We start from the raw sequence: 9,803 nt of genomic DNA, 5'->3' as shown, positions 1-9,803 counted from the left end.
CGGTGGGATACAAAATCTAAACTGTTCAGCCTGGTGGAGGTATACGCTCTACCGTGAGCCGTTCGAGTTTAGTTTTGCAGCATTCTTACCTTTGAGCAGTCTCGTCTGGATTTGATTCCCAACCACACTCTAAACTGTCGGAACGGTGTCTCGCAGACAGGACGTTCCATTACAAAAGTGTGTCCATAGCCTGATGGAGTACTGCTCTCCCCTCTGGGCTGGTGCTCCTGCCTCCCATCTTTCTCGGCTTCACGCTGTAGAAACCAGGGCATTTAGGATCATCGGCATTGGATGGACGTTAAGCTGTTGTCCCATCTGCTAGCATTGACTGATGGATGTTAAAGATCCAACGGTGGCTTTCGTGAAGAGGAGATGAGTCATTGCTAGCAATTGAACAAATTACAAAACCTGCCTCAACTGCTATTGCAAAGACAAACCACCCGGTGTTATCCTTGTTGCGGTGATGCTTTGGCATCACTTTACTTATCTTTAGGTACAAAGAGATATGAATTTTTTATTTCATTTGATGACTGCATCATTCATTAATCATCCTGATTATCCGCTGGGAACTGTTCATCATTAAGGTTCCTACTATTGAATCCCAGAACCTCTCTGAACAGCAGGTAAGCAACATTAGTTGTGTCCGAAGATCATGTTATAACAACGTCGCATATAATGCACATAACTGACATTAATAGACTTTTTTCAACCTGCAAGAAAAGACTATTTGGTACACACATGACAATTGGTTGTTACTTTAATTCCAGAACTTCCAGAACTCACCTCAGGATACTCATCTGGTGGGACAGTCCAAGGGGGTTGCACATATGATCGTCTGAATCTTCATCCTGAACCAAATATTACCACGCACCATCTCCCATATGGTGCACATTCAAACAAGACAATTATTAAGCTATATTTAACTACTTAACCACATTGAGATAGACTAACTACTCAAACATGGACCATACTACTCTGTACATTAATTTCTGTTTTAAGGTAATATCTACCGCTCCCCCTACAAACGTACCAATATAAACAAATCTTAATACTTTTGTCACTGTTGTCTACATTGTTAGACCAGTTACAATCTCAAATTGGATAAAGTGGTTTAGCTCATGTTTTGCACATGCTCATTGGCTGACTCAGTTGCTGCAGTACCAATAAGTCAGTGACGTAACAGCTTCATCAGTACAAGGACACAAGCACACAGCTCGAGAACTTTGAAACAAGGGAAGATCATTTTATGGTGTCCAGCCAATAGCAAACCTTCTATCTGATACCTTATCTGAATGCCTAGATATAACATATGCACTGCACTTCTTCCATCCACCCAATCGGAAACTGCTTCTTAGAACTGCAATAAATTTGTTCAACAACATGACCTTACTTTACTAAATCTATGCTGACTGCCTTTAATTTGAGTTTATTTCAAGGATTCCCGAATTGGATCCCTAATTAATGTCTCCAACATCTTCCCCACAATTGAAATTAAATTAACTGGTCTATAGCTGCTCAATTCATTTGCTCAAGGTCATCTGCCACCTGCTTGGAAATCTGCAAACATTACTGCCCTGCATAAAAAAGGTGCAAAAACAGATCCCTGCAACTACAGACCAATCAGCCTTCTCCCAATCATCAGCAAGGTTATGGAATCCATCATCACTTCAGACATGAAATCCTTCCTCTTCTCCAATGGCTTGATTTCCAATCATCAATTTGGTTTCAGACCAGGTCACTCTACCCTGGATATGCTGCTTCTGCTCTCCCAACAATGGATGGAGGTCCTCAATGCCAGACATGAAATCCGAGCCGTATCCCTGGACATATCACGTGCTTTTGACACAGTCTGGCACCCTGCCCTGCTCACCAAACTCTCTTCCCATGGTATCCAAGGCCATCTCCACTCATGGCTCGCAGACTTCCTCACCTGTCGCAGTCAACGTGTGGCCCTAAATGGAGTTCTTTCATCCCCTCTTCCTGTCTAGGCTGGAGTTCCTCAAGGTAGCGTTCTGGTTTTCATCAATGATCTCTCGGACTCTCTGGAAAATCCTCTATTTCTCTTTGCCGATGACTCCACCCTCTGCCGTACCATCTGTCATCCCTCAGACTGGCAAGCAGCAGCTTCTTCGCTCACTGCAGATCTGGATAAAATCACAAACTGGTCCAACACGTGGAACATGTCTTTCAATCCGGACAAATCTCACACTCTCACTTTGTCTCTTTGAAAGGCCATTTAGAAACCCCCCCCCATCCACTTTCTTAACAATCCTCTGGAAGAAGTCATTTCTTTCAAGCTTCTGGGTCTCACTATCTGCCATGACCTTTCCTGGGAAAGCCACATTTCAAACCTCGCCTCCAAAGCCAGTCGCGGACTGGGAATCCTCCGTCGTGCAGTCCTTCCTCGGCCCATCTGAGCTCCTGACCACTTACAAAGCTTTTGTCTGTAGCCTGATGGAGTATTGCTCTCCCCTCTGGGCTGGTGCTCCTGCCTCCCATCTTTCTCGGTTTCACGCTGTGGAAACCAGGGCATTGAGGATCATCGGCATCTCCTGCAATGAGGCTGAGTCTTTGGACTTCTCACTCAATCACCGCAGGTTAGTCGGTGATCTTTCTGTCTTCTACCGACTCCTCTCCAGCCTCGCCCCCCTGCTCTCTCTGCGATTTTTCCCCACCACATTTCCACAGGGCGCTCAAGGTCCGCCAACAACCCCCTTCTGGTAAAAGTACCAAAATCACGAATCACTGCTCACCTTCACTCTTTCATTCCTCTTTTTTCCCGCCTTTGGAATAAACTCCCTCACTCTATTCTTTCCCTTTCTTCCCTCCAGTCTTTCAAAACAGCTGTTCACCACCACCTCTTATCATCCCCCATCCAAATCCTCGATCTTTTCTACCCCCGATAATCCACCCAAGCCCACTTCCTTCAAATTCCCTGCTTTCCTTCCTGAAAGTCCCTGTAATGTCCATCTTCTATTCCCCATGTTCTCCATCCCATCCCTCTCCCTTCCACAGATCTCCTAATGTCTCTGTTCCCCACTGTTTTGTCCCTCCCACTCCCGCCCCTCTTGTCTCATGCCCCCTTGCTGTGCGTTGTATGTTAGCTCTCACACGAGCCTCGACAAGGTATACAAAAAAAAATTCTGCTCTGGGTCCTTTATTAAATAACGGTTATTTTTTTTCCTTTCTCATCCTCTGGCACCTGTCATGGCTCCAATGAGCTGTTAAAGATGTTGGTTAACATCATGCTTATCTGCTCTGCTACCTCTCTCAATACTCTTTGATGCATATTATTTGGCCTTGGTGCTTCATCTTATCATAACTTTCTTCGCTGCTTCTTAACCTCTTCCACTCCGACCTGGAACTCCTCTATATGCCCTTCCTCAATGGCATGTGATATCCCCTAGATATCCCCTAGATAGATACTCTCAGCTATTGGTAATTGCCCTCACTGTTCTTGTGTAAATGTTGAAGCAAAATAACTATCTTCTTAAAATTCCATCTCACCTTCATCACTGAAGCATCACCCTGTGCTATTCCTCAATGGGAAACACTTGTTCTAACCTGTTCTTTATCCCTTATGTACTTAAAGAATGCCTTGCTGTTATCTTTAATGTTCTTGGCTATATCTTTCTCATATTCTCTTTTGTCTTGAACAGTTATCTTCTTAACTTGCCTCCGTTTACTCATATCACAGATATGAGTCTGATGCCGGTGTTGTTATTTTGTACCTTATAAATGCCTTCTGCTTACCCTGAATAGCACTCCTTACCTCCATGCTCTACCACTGTGGGCTCTTTCTGCCTCTACCATTACACCTCACTGGAATATACTTACTCTGTACACTCCACATTTGCTCCTTGAATGGTGGCCATTTCTCTAACGCCGATTGCAATCCTATCAGTTTGCTCAATCTCGAGCACCTAACTCTCTCCTCATACCCTCAAAGTTTCCGTTCCTGAAATTTAATAGCCTTACTCTCCTATCCCGAATTTTAACTCCTAAAAGAATATTTGCACAAATTGTTATGGTCACTTGTCCCTAAATTGTCTCCTACCTTCACCTCCTCCACCATATTGGGATCGTTTCTTAAAAAGAGGTCTAACGCTGCACCCCCCCCCCATAGAATTATCGACAAACTGGTTTAGAAAACAATCCTGGACTAGATCGAGAAAATCTTCATCTGCTCTACCTTTCCCTATTCATGGACACAATCTATACCTGGCAAATTTAAATCCTCCATAATCAATACTCTTCCCTTACATTCACATGCCATTCTTAATTTTTTTTTATTTTATTTCATGAACTCTTCTTTCTTGCTCTTCCCTCACACAAGAATCCCAATAAAACATCCCATGAGTATCATACTATTCTTACAATTTCAAATCTCTATCCACACAGAAACATGAATTCCCTCCTTAATGTCGTCCCTTTCTCTTGATACAATAAGAAAGTTTGTGTGTGCGTGATCGAGGCTCGTGGAAGAGCTAGAACAGAATGAAATGGAAAGGGGGAAACACCAACAGCAGAGTTGAAGTGAGAGTGAGATAGAGGGGATGGGGAGAAGGACTCATGGGGGTGAACAAGCTGCACACAAAATGAATGAAACACAGCAAGAAGAGGAAGGGGAAAGCAAGAATGAAATAGAAAAGGAACAAGAAATCATGAGTATGGATTGGGGGATGACCTGAGGTAGTGGTGAGCAGCTGTCTTGGAGGGAAGAATGGGGCTGAACAGACTGGGGAAGTTCGTTCCACAGGTAAGACAAAACGGAAACAAATGAGTGGAGGTGAACAGTGAGCCTGGATTTTGGGAGTTTAACAAGAAGAAGGTTACTGGCAGACTGTGTGCACTCTGCAGAAATTTGGGAGAGACAGAGCCGAGAGAGGGCAGAGGGAGCAAGACCAAAAAGGAGATGATAGACTACACAGATGACATCAACTTGTCTGCAATGCAAAAGTAACAGACCTAGACACTCGGGTTAATCGCAGGAGATCCCAATGATTTTGAGGGCCTCACTTTCAACGGCATCAAGAGGGACAAAGCGAGAGTCAGGGGCTCCAGCCCAAAGAGGAGAGCAGTAGCGTACATCAATATTGTCTTTTACTCAGATTGCTACACCCCTTCTGTGTTTTTATCTTACCTATCACACCTCGACATCTTGTAGCTTTCGAGTCCTGTGCTCAAACTTTCTTCCTCATTAACTCACGTCTCACTTACTGCAACTGTATCATCCTCTTCACTTTCTACTTTAGCTTCAAGCTCTTCCATCTTATTATTTAAACTCCTAGCACTGGTATGGAAACTTTTTTACTTTTCCTTCCAGGAATGACTTTTTGCTGCCTGGCCTTACCAATCATGTCATGAGGAGCAGTTCATTCCTTCATAGTCTCTCCAGCCTCCTCTACCCCACAAAAAAGCCTTCATTCCTTACTCAATTCCTACTGCAAACCTTGCTGCCCCATCTCTGGTTAGCCTATGGTCATCATTCAGGAAGCACTCACTTTGCCCCCAAAATTATCATTGCTTCCGAAACAAAACCTTGCTGTTTTCACCATTCTTCCAACCATGGGTTAACATCTATTGTTCTACTTGGGGAATCTATCCCCTTTCCTATTCTCGGAAAGATACCAGAAAACATGACCTAACTAGAGAGTTTGTAGAACACGGTATTCAAGTGTATACAGGAGGACTTTGCCGTTCGTGGGGGTTACATTCTTGAAAATGCCCATGAACTGCAAATCAGCAAACTCGGGGGGTATAAATGGGGAAAATCGGGTTATGGACTTTTAACTTTAAAATTTGTCCAAATTGTACCTTTAATTAACATGTTTGTGCATTGTTTGTGTCCTATTTATTTTCATGAATAAAAGTGTTTCAAGTTTCATGAATAAAAATTTATATTAAGAACATAAAATAAAGTTTACTTTCTTGAGTTATCTTGTATATTATTTCGTATGCAGCCTGTGACTGCTGGTTGCATCATTGCTGGGAGCGCAGCTGTGCTGCTGATGCAGTGCCTCCCTGTTTCCAGGATGCTGGTACTCATTTTTACGACCTTGACCTATTCGTGCCTGTTGTATGTATGCATTATGACGTCCTTAAAAATAGTAAGTTCCTTGTTTTGAATCATTTTCTCTTTTGTTTGACTGTCAGGAAGGCACACGGAGTAAAAAATATGATCTCACTCCTCCTCTCTGCACATGTGCGATTGGGTCGAATTCAGAGCCAAAGTCCTATAAAAAAAGGGAACGCTTGTCTTTCTATTCATATTCCGATTTGTGTTCAAAACATAACATTCAATTTAAATAAACTGTTCTTCGATCATAAACTGATGAAATGAATGGATGGACAGACAGGTATGAAACAATATCTTAACCCTGCTTTTCATTTCATGTGCATGGGGTCATAACCCTTTGAATTCAGTCTCCTTCCCAATATCTTGTAGCTATTGTTTCAAAACCACTGAGTCTAATAAGATGGGTTATATGACATTGCATTGCCGTAGCAACATCGCTTCACTTATTAGCCCGTCCTCCGCACAGCGGTAAACGGGGTTTTACAATAACTTATGTCTGTTTGTGTGTCTGTCCAGGCCGTAACTTTTTAACAATTTGACCTTTTATCAAATTTTCAGCAAAGCTTTATTTTTGAGAATATGAAGATAACATTAAAATTTGGTTAAAAAGTCAGAGGTTAGCATCACATAAAATGGTCAACTTTCATCGAATTGACCTGAAATTTTCAGAATTTGCATTTTGGGTCACTGAATTGGTTGACCAATCAAAAGCTAGAAGCTGATTGCTTGTGTTTTTTTTTTTTTAGATCAAAAGGTCAAGGTTGCATAAAATTGTCACTTTTCATTTTTGAGTTGTTTTCCTCATGTTTAGCGTACGGAAGAAGTCTAAATACAAAGCGGAAGGGCTTTCCATTTTCAGATGCTTTATAGTTTCACTTGTTTTTATTTTTTACATTGATCTGAGGCTCATGTTATGTAGATGTTTATTCCACATCCAAGACAAAGACATTACTCGACATCATCGTACTTTTTACATGAATTATAAGGACATTAGTAAACAATGGATAAACAAATACAGTATGGAAAATGGGAGTTGAACACGCTTCCCCACATTATGACCCAGGGGGTTCTTATTCATAATATGGCATGAGCTTAAACATACACAACCAATATGCAGATGATCCACAACAAAAGGACAGAGTATGTCACAATGTAGCACTCCCTGCTGGCACTTCATTTATAACAGCAGTTTGGTTCATCAGGGCAAGTGGCTCACCATCCCATGATGCTCAGACCAGACAACTCAATGGTGAAATGTAATCGACTGAGCGAAGGTCGCAGCCACATTGCTCAGGACCCTGCAGCATTGTGTTGTTGATGCGGATGAGAGGGGAATGAAGAGTTTTAGTTTTATTTAAAGCAACGCTGATCTGGAATAGCTCAATGTCTTTTCTTTCTTGATCTTATAATAAACTATCAAATGCCACCGTCGCTTCACTGACGATAATACTAAAGGGAGGAGAAAAAGAGGGTGGAAAAGGGAGAGAGAGAGTGGGGGAGTGAAGAGGTGGAGGGGAAAGGAGAGAGGAAGGGAGGAGGAAGGGAAGACAGTGTGAAGTGAGAGGAAAGGAAGGCAGACATGTGGTGGAATGTTAATTATGATTCATACTGTTTCATCAAAATGATTCTCCATAGAACAACAGTGAAGATGGAAACAAAATAATGTCTGAAATCCATTTGCTACCGGTCATATAATAAACACAGTCTGGAGACAAACTCCCGTCTGAAGAAAAACTCCTGTCTGGACAAGTCCGGAGACAAACTCCTGTCCAGACATAAATACAGCTCAGACGCGCCCAGAGCCAAGCTGGAGACAAACACCGCCTGGACGCGTCCGGAGACAAACACCGCCTGGACGCGTCCGGAGACAAACACCGCCTGGACGCGTCCGGAGACAAACACCGCCTGGACGCGTCCGGAGACAAACACCGCCTGGACGCGTCCGGAGACAAACACCGCCTGGACGCGTCCGGAGACAAACACCGCCTGGACGCGTCCGGAGACAAACACCGCCTGGACGCGTCCGGAGACAAACACCGCCTGGACGCGTCCGGAGACAAACACCGCCTGGACGCGTCCGGAGACAAACACCGCCTGTACGTGTCCGGAGACAAACACTGCCCGTACGTGTCCGGAGACAAACACCGCCCATACGCGTCCGGAGACAAACACCATCCCGACACGTCCAGAGACAAACACTGCCTGGACTCATCCGGAGACAAACACTGCCCAGACATGGCCGGAGACAAACACCGCCGAGACGCGTCTGGAGACAAACACTGCCCAGACTCGTCTGGAGACAAACACTGCCTGGATGTGTACGGAGACGCGTCTGGAGAAAACACCATCAACATTGGTCCGGAGACAAACACCGCCCAGATGCATCCTGAGACAAATTCCCATCCGGACATAAACAATGCCCAGACACGACCAGAGACAAACCATGTCCAGACATAACCACTGTCCAGCTATGTCCAGAGAGAGAGACAGAGAGAGACAGAGAGAGACAGAGAGAGACAGAGAGAGACAGAGAGAGACAGAGAGAGAGAGAGAGAGAGAGAGAGAGAGAGAGAGAGAGAGAGAGAGAGAGAGAGAGAGAGAGAGAGAGAGAGAGAGAGAGAGAGAGAGAGAGAGAGAGAGAGAGAGAGAGACAGAGAGACAGAGAGAGAGAGAGAGAGAGAGAGAGACAGAGAGAGAGAGATAGGCAGGTGATGTGGGAGAAGGGTGCTGCACTGTATTGGGAGAGAGTAGAGCAAGGATGGGACAGAGAGAGAGTGAGAAAGAGGGGAGGGTGTCAGGGTGTTGGCAGAGAGAATATGTTATTCTTAATGCTTGGCTGATATCAGCAATGTTTCGGGAATCGGCAGGTTGGAGTCAGTGTGATTACCAACTACAGTACTTACTGTATACAACCCAGAAACCTTGAGTAGCTTTCACTGAAAAACAACATTGCATTTAGATAGACATTTCAGGGATATGTCACAAACACTATTCTTTATAAACAGCTGTGTGATTGCTGGAAAAAAAATTGGTTCCATAGTTTAGAAAACACGTTGATATGGCAAACGGCTTAGAAATTGGGTGTTATTTCACCACAACTCGCTCAGGGTGACGGAGCACGAACCACTCACTCAGGATGACGAGCATGAACCACTCCCTCAGGGTGACGGAGCACGAACCACTCACTCAGGATGACGAGCATGAACCACTCCCTCAGGGTGACGGAGCACGAACCACTCACGCATTTTTCTTATTGCGTAGTTGATCTCGTCGAAAAAAATATTTTATTTTTAATTTTTTTTTTGAGATTTGTTCTCCTCTTATTATCATTATTTAAAATGGCAATTTCAGTTAATACAATGGCGATTTCGATGAAACTTGGTTGGGAGGGTCATACCATGACCTAGTTGTGTGCAAATGAGAACCGTTGCTCTGGACACCACCGTTGCCGAGCAACGGTACTTTGAATTTTTTGAAAAATCATAAAAAAAAAATTTTTTCGAAAATCAAAAATCTGGCCACGAGCGACTGTGGGCAACACATTCAGCCATATTGTCAAAAATTTCCAGCCGGATCCTATGAAAACTGTCGGAGAAGATAGACTTTGAATGAACCCTGGTCCAAAATAATAAAAACACGAAGTTCATTATATCTCAGAGACTATGAGTTAGATATACATGAAACTGGTATGGTAGATTCATGGTATGTCCTAGTTATGTGTAAG

General features: G+C 43.6%; 1 long non-coding RNA gene across 1 annotated transcript in view; it reads right to left on the bottom strand.

Moving 5' to 3' along the window:
- LOC147023466 (uncharacterized) overlaps positions 1-9,330 on the bottom strand; it is a 36,521-nt gene extending 27,191 nt beyond the window's left edge. The window contains exon 1 of the long non-coding RNA XR_015060200.1: positions 9,211-9,330. This is a non-coding gene — a long non-coding RNA (uncharacterized LOC147023466). The remainder of the gene's footprint in view (positions 1-9,210) is intronic.
- Between the last annotated feature and the right edge of the window lie 473 nt (positions 9,331-9,803).

This window comes from Eptatretus burgeri, chromosome 7 (genome assembly GCF_056783735.1).
Source record: "Eptatretus burgeri isolate ZD-2024b chromosome 7, Ebu_testis_v1, whole genome shotgun sequence".
NCBI lineage: Eukaryota > Metazoa > Chordata > Myxini > Myxiniformes > Myxinidae > Eptatretus > Eptatretus burgeri.
This window is presented reverse-complemented; position numbering and strand designations above follow the sequence as displayed.